Source organism: Brassica napus, chromosome A7 (genome assembly GCF_020379485.1).
Source record: "Brassica napus cultivar Da-Ae chromosome A7, Da-Ae, whole genome shotgun sequence".
NCBI classification, from domain to species: domain Eukaryota; kingdom Viridiplantae; phylum Streptophyta; class Magnoliopsida; order Brassicales; family Brassicaceae; genus Brassica; species Brassica napus.
Window position 1 is genome coordinate 920427 of NC_063440.1, and position 11803 is coordinate 932229.

Here is an 11803-nt window from a genome sequence, read left to right on the forward strand (position 1 = left end):
ATCTTTAAAATTTAGAAATAAATTCTTCCACACATATGCTTAAACAAAGGTCCTCTCTTTACAAATCATTTGGTACAACAAATTTATCAATACAAACTTACTTTCCAATACATTTAACATATTATACAATATATGAAACCAAAGTATTAAAATTATTTATACGTCTATAATTAATATGATTCTATATGGATTAAAAATATTATATATATACATTTTTTACGTTTAGTGGTTGAAGAAGTGTTTATAATACTTATGTTTTAGATATATAATCTAATTTTCAAACATAGAGAACATAGCCAATTTTATGTTCTTGAAAAACATCGTCAATCTCATGTTCTTGAATTAAGAATTCAATCAAAGAGAACATAGCCAAACTTCACCTATTTCTTCAATTATGTGAAAGTTTTAGGTCAGTAACCAAACTTAATTATTCGAATCTGTCACCTCGGTAAAACAAAACATATTATTTTTCAAACAGAAACAGTTTATTTTTTGTTCTATAACCTTTGATAGTTTCCATCAAGATTATTTGAGTATTTCAAATAGGAAAAGACTCTGCATGAAATTTTTAGCAAATGGAGCTGGTGTATATATCAATTGTAATGATATTTAATTAGCGACAAGTAACTGAAAATAAGCAAAAATATATTTTTTACAATTATACATTATAAAAAAAATTATATGATCATTTAAGTTTAGTTAAAATATATGAAAACACCCGGGCGTAGCCCGGGAAAAATCTCTAGTTGTTTTAATCCCCTAAACATTACTATTACTTGTGAAAAAACATTTGCATGTCCATCACTATATTCAATCTCAAAAAATAACATAACATCAATATAATTGTGATACGTACCATTTTTCTTAAATCACAATAATATATTTTTTCTATTTATAAATATACTGAAAAATACATTTATGATTTTATATTTTTCAACAGGTGAAGTTAAAATATAAAATAATAATATCTAAATGTAAACTAAAATTTTATTTAAAATAAAAATATTATATTTAAAATTATTATTTCTGTATATGCCGCATGAAAGTAAACTCCTAGAGTGTGCGATGAAATAAAACAATATATATATATATATATATATATTATTAAAACTGAAATACCTTTAGTACTGTTTGAAAACAAGGATAAAAAAATAAATGAGAATTGTTTGGAAACATAGATAGGAGATTAATTAAACATGGATAGCATATTAATTAAACATAGATAGCAGATTAATTACTTTCTTTTATTTACACATTTAGTTATTGCATTTATAATGAATGACATATCGCCTCTTGTATTTTTTTATTTACAGATTTTGTCACTACATTTATATCAATTTAAATTAATTAATTACAATGGTTGTTGTTTCTTTATAGTGAAAATAAAAACACACAAACTGAAATATATAATATATTATACAAAATAATTTTAAATATAGTATTACTTTATTTAGTTTAATCAAATATAAAAAATTCGAGAGTTCAATTTTTTTAAAAACAAAATATCATAAAATTAAAAATAATTCATAGAAAACTAATGCAAAAATTAAAATTTTAGGCATGTTTTTTTCATTTGAAAATAAATTCACAAAAAACAACAGGTCAATATATGAATAGTACATTTACATCAAATTGCATTAAGTTATAAAAATAATATAATATTATGTATAAATAAATAAAAATATTATCAAACATCTATATTATAAAATAAAATAATATATTCTACTCTATATGTATGAATTTTTTATTATCAAACCAGTGGTTTATGATTTTATGTTAAACAGAAATTAAATCAAGCACCTGTGCGGGAGCGTGGATCAAGTTCTAGTTATTATTTAAACTCAAGTACAAAATTGGAGTGTTTGGAGACTTGAATAAGACTATTAAAAAAATTTGGAGTGTTTGGAAACATGGATCACAGTCTTTTAAAAAAAAATATTTTTTTTTAAAAACAAGGATAGTAGTATTAAGAAAAAAAGTAATGGACTTATGTTATTAAGAAAAATTGAAAGTCCATCATATTATAAGAGTGAACCAGTTTTAAAATATACGAAAATAGGTCAATCTAATTGCCTAAAACTTTTTTTTCTAAACTAGCCATAAAACAAAATTTAAACTTTATATACATATTTCAAATCAAAATAATAATTCAAATTTGATTTATATCAAAAATTGATTCAAAAATATACATTCAAAAATAGATTTTTACTAAACTATTTTTCAATAACCATTATAGAAAAATGTCGTCAATATATATAAGAAAAATAAAATACAAAGCCCAATTTGAATAACCAACTCAAATTACGGTTTTTATATTTCATATTAAGTTTTAAAAATATAATATATGTAATTATTTATATGATGGTACGTATAAAATACATTAATTATATGATGGTACGTATAAAATACAATTAATTATATGATGACAATATACAATATATAATAATGAGTAGGGATGAGCTTTCGGGTACCCATACGGGTTTGGTTCTGATCGGTTTGCGTTTCGGGTTTTCGGAGTCAAAGGTGTTAGCCATATTAGGATTTTTCTAAATTTTAGTTTGAGTTTGATTCAGATCTTTGTGGATTTGGTTCGGGTTTGGATAACCCGTTCAAACTATTTTTAAAGTTTTAAATCATTATATATTTTAAATTTTTCAAAATCTATAAATAAAATAATATATTACCTATAAATTTGAATAACATATGTCAGAATACCTAAGCTTAACATATCAATTGGCTCGATTCAAAATTTTGGATACAGAATCAATAATTATTTTAAGTATTTTTGGTGATTTGAGTTTACTTTAACTATTTCAGATATTTACTTTTGACTATCTATATATATTTTTCAAGTATTTAAACCAATTTAAAAGTATCATTCTTGATGTTTTATATACATTAAATCTAAAAATAATTAATATATATAAGTATATAAATCTATTTTTAGATAAATTCGGGTACCCGATACTTCGGTTCGGATCATATTTGATTCTCTAAATAACAAAATTTTGAATAATTCGAATATTTAATCAATTTATGTTCGGGTTTGGTACTATATTTTCGGATCGATATTGGTTATGTTCCTCGGATTCATTTTGACAAACTCTAATAATTACATGAAAAACAAATATCAACATATTTTTCAAAATATGCACCCGCACAGACGCGCAGATCAAAGTCTAGTTCATATTAAAACATCAGGATTTATAAATTAGAATCAATCTTACAACAAAGGTTGTTACTTAGGATAAATGACAACGGAAGATGATGATCAAAATCTTAACCGGATTTCAGAAAATGAACATGGTTACCATAGTTTCTTTTTTTACCATAGTTTCTAGTTAAAAGCAATCTTTATGTTTTTTTTTTGTTGTCAACTTTTTCATTCATACAATCCAACCAAACCATGGAAATTTTACAAAGCCAACAAAGAGAAGCCCAATAATTGGGATTACACATTGAAAATGTTATCTTTATTATTAGGAGAAATATTATCTTAGACTTTAAATGTGTAAATGCTAAATCTGATTCTAACTCAGGGAAGAAAATGCAACAAGAAAGACTGTGGTTCCTGACATATCCTCCCTGCAGTAATCTTGACATGCCCTTTTGCTCGTTTTCAGCTCTCGAAAGACTATCAAGCATGGGCTTCTGGAGACACTTCAAGGCAACCTCTTTGTACAGGCGAGATCTGATAATAAAGCAAAAATGTACCTTACCTGGTTCAGAGAATATATGCCTCCTTGTTAGAAAGGCTGTTGAATTAGTTGGGTTCACAAACAACATTGGACGGCCACGGCCTATCTTGTTCCGTTTAATACCGAGGCCCAAAGGCAAAAGTGGGCTAAAAATAATAACAGAACCACATCGGTTATCATCAAAATATAGTTTAATATATAAAGATGCAAATCCATTCATTTGATTGTCAATTGGTGTTAGTAGTTCTTTGGTCTAACCGCCCGGGTTATCCTACTCTCGTCAATTGACTTTTTGAAATAATTAAAAAATTTTAGACTTGCATGGCTCCTCTTAAATTTAAGTGCCTACCTTTCTTTTTGTGAAAAAGTTTATTATACTAATTTTTAGTTTTTCACAGAAATTACTAAAAGAACAATTGGATGTCGCCTCTTAAATATGAGATGGAGTTCATACTTTTTTTTTTGTAAGAAAGTTAAATTATTATACTAACTAGGAGTGGAACCCCCCGCAAGCGCGGGTTCGGTCATGGACATAGATGTTATTCTATCTAATGAATGTATGTAAGTCGTGTTTGTGATTTTTTCTTTTGTTGTGGTCACTGATTTTCGAAAATTTGTATTGTAAAATTGTGATGAACTATGCTTTGGATACCAATCATAATTAATTTGAAAAACATTAAAGGATTGACTTATCGCCAAAAGCTAAACTGAGACAAACGTTTACGGTGGACTAAATGGCCAACACTTTATTTGCATACAATAAAGTCCAAGAAATAAAATTAACTAACTATTGGCACAATATATGCTAATAGTTATTGCATATGCGGGTGATACAATTATAAGTTTACTTGTACGTTTATCTAGTCTCTCCCCATATGGCACATAAGGATTCAAAGCTGGTTTAAGACTAACTATTGGAATATAAAGATGATCGCGATGAAATTTTCTTGAAGATTAAATGAAATAAAACTCTTAATATATATGAAACTTCAGGTTCTTTTCAATCAAACCCATGCAACTAATAACCTGCAAATATAAAAGGAAACAATTGTTTTATTTTAAATGAAAGAATCTTCGAGCATAATCTACATGAAAAGTTACAAAAATATAGATTTCTCACAACCGTCAAACAAAAAAATCCTTGAAAAGCCTATATAGTTATGGATAATATTGTTCGTCTTCAAACTGCAATTGTAGTACACATAAAAAGTATGATGTGAACTCAGGTGGAAATAATTTAAAGTGAACCTGCCAATGGAGAAGAAGATTATATATATGCACAAATTTCTTTGGGTAGAGACTCTTCTACTACCTTAATTTAAAACAACATCTTTGGCTAATTCTACACAAGTTTCTCAATACAACTCTAAACAAATCAGTAGCTAGTACCTCAACATGTGTAAGCCTTATCATTGCACTGATCTTGCCATAATTCAGATTTTTGGTACCTGTACGAAAGGCCTTGCCAAGGCTGATTACTAAGGAAATCAAAGGTAAAGATGTAAATATATCAAATGGAAGCAAATAAAAAATATTAGGTAAAGTAAGGATGAAAACATGGTGATTGTACAAGAATCTGAGTGAACTTGAAGATTATTTCTATTTTAATTTGTTTTGGAAGCTGATCTTGAGTAGTTTCAGGCTTAGAAGTATTGAATCATATAAGACATACATATTTAAGATTCTATCAATTTTTATATCTTGTTACCTTTTAGATTGTTGAGAAGAGGAAACTGGTCTCATCTATAAAAGAGAGCACTCCTGAACTTGGATGTTCGGAAATCTTTTTTGAAAGAAGAGTATGGTTCTTCTGTGAATGCAAATATTGATGGAGAGAGGGACAATATTGTTATCTGAAACAGTTATGGAAAGTCATCTTTGAACAAAGAACCAGAAGGTAAGACATTACCTCTCAATACCGCACCCATGAAGAGCAGCAAACAAAGCTCAACCTCTGCAAAATTCTCTTCCACAGTAACATTTGTTGATCAAGCATAGTAACCTCATGTGTAGTCTTCCACTGGAAATCTAAGAAATTCTCTGCTACTGCAGTTTGGTTATACCCACAACCGGACTAAAACACCTCAAACATCTAGTATAAAGACATAGATAAAGATAACACATGAAAAAGCTAGTGGAACCCAAACCCATTGAAGAAGACTGACCAAAAGAGTGGAACCCAAACCCATCTTCCCCCATGTTCATTGGAGTTTGCGGGCCACCACTACCACCACCACTTATGCTAAAGAGTCTCAGCAGCTGCTGCATATCATCGGTCTCAAGCATTTCATTATTGCAAGCCCTTATCTCTTCCTCTGATAAAAACCCATCACCTCCTCTGTTGCCTGCATTTAACCAATCATCAAAAGGCTGAACCAAGTGTTGGTTTTGCAAAAGTCTTATCTAATGTCTCAGTATCTAAACCAAAGTCAAATGTTTTTCATCTCTCAATATTTTTGTTCCAGTAAAACTAAAATACATTAAAAAAAATTAAACTTGCTTTCTCAAAATAAATGTTCTGCTAAGTGACTTTTTGCTTTTGCTTGAAGGTATCATACCATTGGAAAGAGACAGCGTTGACGTTATGCTTCTCCGGGGAGATTGGGAATGGTGTCTCTAAAAGGCAGAGAGTTTTGTAATAAGAAATGTGAAGGTCTCTTCGGGCGGAGGGAGAGGATCGCTAACACGTTCTATATCAGAGGGGAAGTTCATTAGGGTTTCTAGATCGTCTTCTAGAAGCTGAGCTTGGGCGCTCGGACTAAGTGAAAGCAATGTAGTTGCGGAGAGGACGTTAGAGATCGAGTGAGCTTGTCTTCTTATAGTTAATGCCGAGCATCAGATTAGAAGGCCCTGACGAAGCTTTGGCGCTCTCGTCTTCTTTGTCTTCTTCTGATGATCGCTCTTCCAATTGTTTGTGGAAACCCAAAGGATCACGCTCTCTTTCTCAGATAAGACTGAAGCGATGGAAACCCTAGGGCCAGTTCTTTTTTATTTTCGTAAAGAAGCCCATTTAGCAAAACCTAAGACAAGGACTATAACTGAAAACATTGTCCCTTGCTGCCTCTAAAAGAAACTTATGTCATCCCCTAATAGACCGAGAATATAGGTTGGTGGTGCATGTATAAAGAAGAGCGTTAGGGGATGGCAAATAAGAGCATGCGGCTCAGTCTTAATACAAAAGACTATAACTGAAAACAGATTCCTTATCCACGGGCTTACAAAGATTTATTACCACGACTTACACATGTCTTAGACAAAGACAAAGATTTATTACCCACGGCTTACAAGTCTTAAAGACCAAAGACTTTTCTGTTTTCAGTTATTTGAATGGTACAGTTTGAGAAAGTTCTAAGACAAGGACTATAACTGAAAACACTGTCTCTTGCTGCCTCTAAAAGAAACTTATTTCATCCCCTAATGGACCGAGAATATGGGTTGGTGGTGCATGTATAAAGAAGGGCGTTAGGGGATGGCAAATAAGAGCATGCGGCTCAGGCTTAAGACAAAAGACTATAACTGAAAACAGATTCCTTACCCACGGCTTACAAAGATTTTTACCCACGGCTTACACATGTCTTGACAAAGACAAAGATTTATTACCCACGGCTTACAAGTCTTAAAGACCAAAGACTTTTCTGTTTTCAGTTATTTGAATGGTACAGTTTGAGAAAGTCCTAAGACAAGGACTATAACTGAAAACATTGTCCCTTGCTGCCTCTAAAAGAAACTTATGTCATCCCCTAATGGACCGAAAATATGGGTTGGTGGTGCATGTATAAAGAAGGGCGTTAGGGGATGGCAAATAAGAGCATGCGGCTCAGTCTTAAGACAAAAGACTATAAATGAAAACAGATTCCTTACCCACGGCTTACAAAGATTTATTACCCACGGCTTACACATATCTTAGACAAAGACAAAGATTTATTACCCACGGCTTACAAGTCTTAAAGACCAAAGACTTTTTTTTGTTTTCAGTTATTTGAATGGTACAGTTTGAGAAAGTCCTAAGACAAGGACTACAACTGAAAACATTGTCCCTTGCTGCCTCTAAAAGAAACTTATGCCGTCCCCTAATGGACCGAGAATATGGGTTGGTGGTGCATGTATAAAGAAGGGCGTTAGGGGATGGCAAATAAGAGCATGCGGCTCAGTCTTAAGACAAAAGACTATAACTGAAAACAGATTCCTTACCCACGACTTACAAAGATTTATTACCCACGGCTTACACATGTCTTAGACAAAGACAAAGATTTATTACCCACGGCTTACAAGTCTTAAAGACCAAAGACGTTTATGTTTTCAGTTATTTAAATGGTACAGTTTGAGAAAGTCCTAAGACAAGGACTATAACTGAAAACATTGTCCCTTGCTGCCTCTAAAAGAAACTTATGTCATCCCCTAATAGACCGAGAATATAGGTTGGTGGTGCATGTATAAAGAAGAGCGTTAGGGGATGGCAAATAAGAGCATGCGGCTCAGTCTTAATACAAAAGACTATAACTGAAAACAGATTCCTTATCCACGGGCTTACAAAGATTTATTACCACGACTTACACATGTCTTAGACAAAGACAAAGATTTATTACCCACGGCTTACAAGTCTTAAAGACCAAAGACTTTTCTGTTTTCAGTTATTTGAATGGTACAGTTTGAGAAAGTTCTAAGACAAGGACTATAACTGAAAACACTGTCTCTTGCTGCCTCTAAAAGAAACTTATTTCATCCCCTAATGGACCGAGAATATGGGTTGGTGGTGCATGTATAAAGAAGGGCGTTAGGGGATGGCAAATAAGAGCATGCGGCTCAGTCTTAAGACAAAAGACTATAACTGAAAACAGATTCCTTACCTACGGCTTACAAAGATTTTTTACCCACGGCTTACACATGTTTTGACAAAGACAAAGATTTATTACCCACGGCTTACAAGTCTTAAAGACCAAAGACTTTTTTGTTTTCAGTTATATGAATGGCACAGTTTAAGAAAGTCCTAAGACAAGGACTATAACTGAAAACATTGTCCCTTGCTGCCTCTAAAAGAAACTTATGTCATCCCCTAATGGACCGAGAATATGGGTTGGTGGTGCATGTATAAAGAAGGGCGTTAGGAGATGGCATATAAGAGCATGCGGCTAAGTCTTAAGACAAAAGACTATAACTGAAAACAGATTTCTTACCCACAGCTTACAAAGATTTTTACCCACGGCTTACACATGTCTTGACAAAGACAAGGTTTATTACCCACGGCTTACAAGTCTTAAAGACCAAAGACTTTTCTGTTTTCAGTTATTTGAATGGTACAGTTTGAGAAAGTCCTAAGACAAGGACTATAACTGAAAACATTGTCCATTGCTGCCTCTAAAAGAAACTTATTATGTCATCCCCTAATGGACCGAGAATATGGGTTGGTGGTGCATTGATATCTTGCATATTTACATTGTTTTATCCATTCATCCATGAGTATTTTCATCATATAGATTAGGATTTAGCCATGTCTAGGTTGCATTTTGCATTCATTGTCCTTATTAGGTGTTGGAGTGTGCCATGGAGTGATTTGAGATGTTTGGGAGCATTGTGATCCAAAAGGAGGTGAAAGATGAGCATGGATGGAGCCTTTAGAGAAATCTTCTGTTGCTAAGATTTTGTGGAGACACAGCAAATTGAGTTAGCTTTCTAATGGAAGTGGTTTCAAGTCATTTGGAGATGTAATGAAGGAGTTATGATCAATTTACTAGAGGCATATCCATCCTGGTCGAGCATCGCAGAGTGACCTCTCAGAGCGACCTACCGAGGTCGCTCCCAGCCAGAGCGACCAGTCCAGAGCGACTACCTCAAGTCACTCCCAGCCAGAGCGACCAGCCAGAGCGACCAGCTCAAGTCACTCGCGTTTTGACGCGTCGAGACACAAAAAAACGCGTCGGGAGCGACCTTCTGGAGCGACTATGCTAGGTCGCTCCGCGTGTTTTGCTTGGACGATTTTTATGTTATTTCAGGGGCCTTTTGGTCATTTGTTTTGATGTTTTACACTTTCTAAACCTAAGTTAAGTACTTTTGTACGCCATGAGAGGCAAGATAATCTCTTTTCTAGAGAAGAACTAGTAAATAAAACCTCTTTTGATTCAGATTTCATTGCTTTCATCTTGTGTTCTTGTTGATTTCTTATCTATTTCTCTACATGGTTAATCTAGAATCCAATATGGGTTTAAGAGGAATCATGGAGATTAGTGAGTAATCACCTTTTGAATTCATGGGTTAGGGAGATTAAGGGTGATTAGGTTAGAGCTAGGATGTTTTAGTGTAGATCATTCATATTTCCTTGCTAGTAGAGTAATCATAATGCATCTTCTGAGTTGGCCACTCAGTTGTTGATCCTTAGGCATTTCTCACCCGAAAGGTGTTCGATGAAATGCCCGAGACAACTCTCCTAGGCTTTTAGTATACTTTGCCAAAGACATTTGTTGTTAAAGGTGCTAAGATAGCTAATAGACTTGTTAGTAATGATTGCTTTCATATTATTCAACCAAAGACATTTGATGTTTGAGATGTGTTAGCAAATGAGCATTCATCTAGACATAGAGCTTGCTTAGAATTGTGTCTAGGCTTAAGGTTGATAGTTTGATTGATCATTTGCCATCCTTAGTTCGATACTTGATCACCCAAGGTCTAATCCCTATGCCCATGAGTTCTCTTTTCCCTTAGTCAAGAAAGTATCATTCTGTTATCGCTTTTTAGTTTTATTCATAGTTTAAAACTCATCTAAATCATTAGTTGCACTTAGATTAAGTGAGTACTTGCATTCTCAGTGCTTTGATATCCCTCAGAACTGGTTCGACAATCTTTTATACTACAACATTTGTCTTAGGAGCCTTGAAAACTCCTAACATCAAATTGGCGCCGTTGCCAAATTCTGAGTAGATTTGAACATTGAGATTTAGTCACTTGCTTGAGACTAAGTCATTTTTATTTTCTTTTGTTACTGATTCTCTTTCTTCACCTCCCTTTAATCTACAGGTGTATGAACTTGAGGAGCAGGGGTCCATCAAACCTAGTTCCAATAGCTGCAGACATCAGAGCTTTAGAGAGAGAGTGTGCTAGAAATAGAAGAGAAGAAGAGCAACAGGCTCACTTGCAGAGATTGAGTACTGATATGGGAGACATACCTCAAAACCAACAGCGAGCAGCTCGACCCATTGGCACTTACGACCGCCCCAACATTCATGGTCATAGATTGGGAATCCGAGCACCCGCTGTGGCAGCCAACAACTTTGAGATCAAATCAGGACTCCTCAACGTGATCGAGAACAACAAGTATCATGGCTTGGCTCTAGAGGATCCATTTGATCACTTGGACAGGTTCGACAGCTACTGTGGGTTGTCAAAAACCAATGGTGTGTCCGAAGATGCCTTAAAGCTCAAGCTATTCCCTTTCTCTTTGGGGATAAGGCACGTCAGTGGGAGAAGTCTCTACCCAGTGACTCCATCACTACTTGGGATGACTGCAAGAAAGCATTCTTGGAGAAGTTCTTCTCTACTTCAAGAACTGCTAAGCTGAGAAACGAGATTTCCAGCTTTCAACAGAAGAACTTGGAAGGCTTCAGTGAAGCCTGGGAGAGATTCAAGGGCTACCAAGCTCAATGCCCACACCATGGCTTTTCTAAGGAGAGCTTGCTGAGCACATTCTACCGTGGTGCTCTTCCTAAGTACAGAGCCAGACTGGATACAGCTAGCAATGGGTTCTTCTTGGGGAGAACTGAGGAGGATGCAGAAGAGCTGGTTGACAACATGGTAAAGAGTGATGCAGTCTACAGTGGAGACCACGACAGAAGCAGTAGAACAGATGATAAGCAACGAGGAAGGAGTTGAAAGCTCTACAGGATAAGATAGACATCCTCCTTGCTGATAAAGCTACCCAAGAGCAGCTGCACTTTGTCGGCAACCCAAGCCAAGAGACACCAGCTATTGTCCATGAAGTTGAGGGTTTGGAAGGTCAGGAAGAGCTGTGTTTCATCAACAACAATGGTAGCTGGTACAAGAAAGAACCCAACTTTCAGTACAACACCTACCAACAGAAGTCCTATTCCAACAACCAACAGAGTGGCTATCCGCCA

At 34.2% G+C, this 11803-nt stretch overlaps 1 non-coding gene across 1 annotated transcript; it reads right to left on the bottom strand.

Annotated features, from left to right (window-relative positions):
- Positions 1-11240: 11240 nt before the first annotated feature.
- LOC125576842 lies at positions 11241-11347 on the bottom strand. Its single transcript, XR_007315265.1, has one exon. It is a non-coding gene; the product is annotated as a small nucleolar RNA R71 (small nucleolar RNA).
- Between the last annotated feature and the right edge of the window lie 456 nt (positions 11348-11803).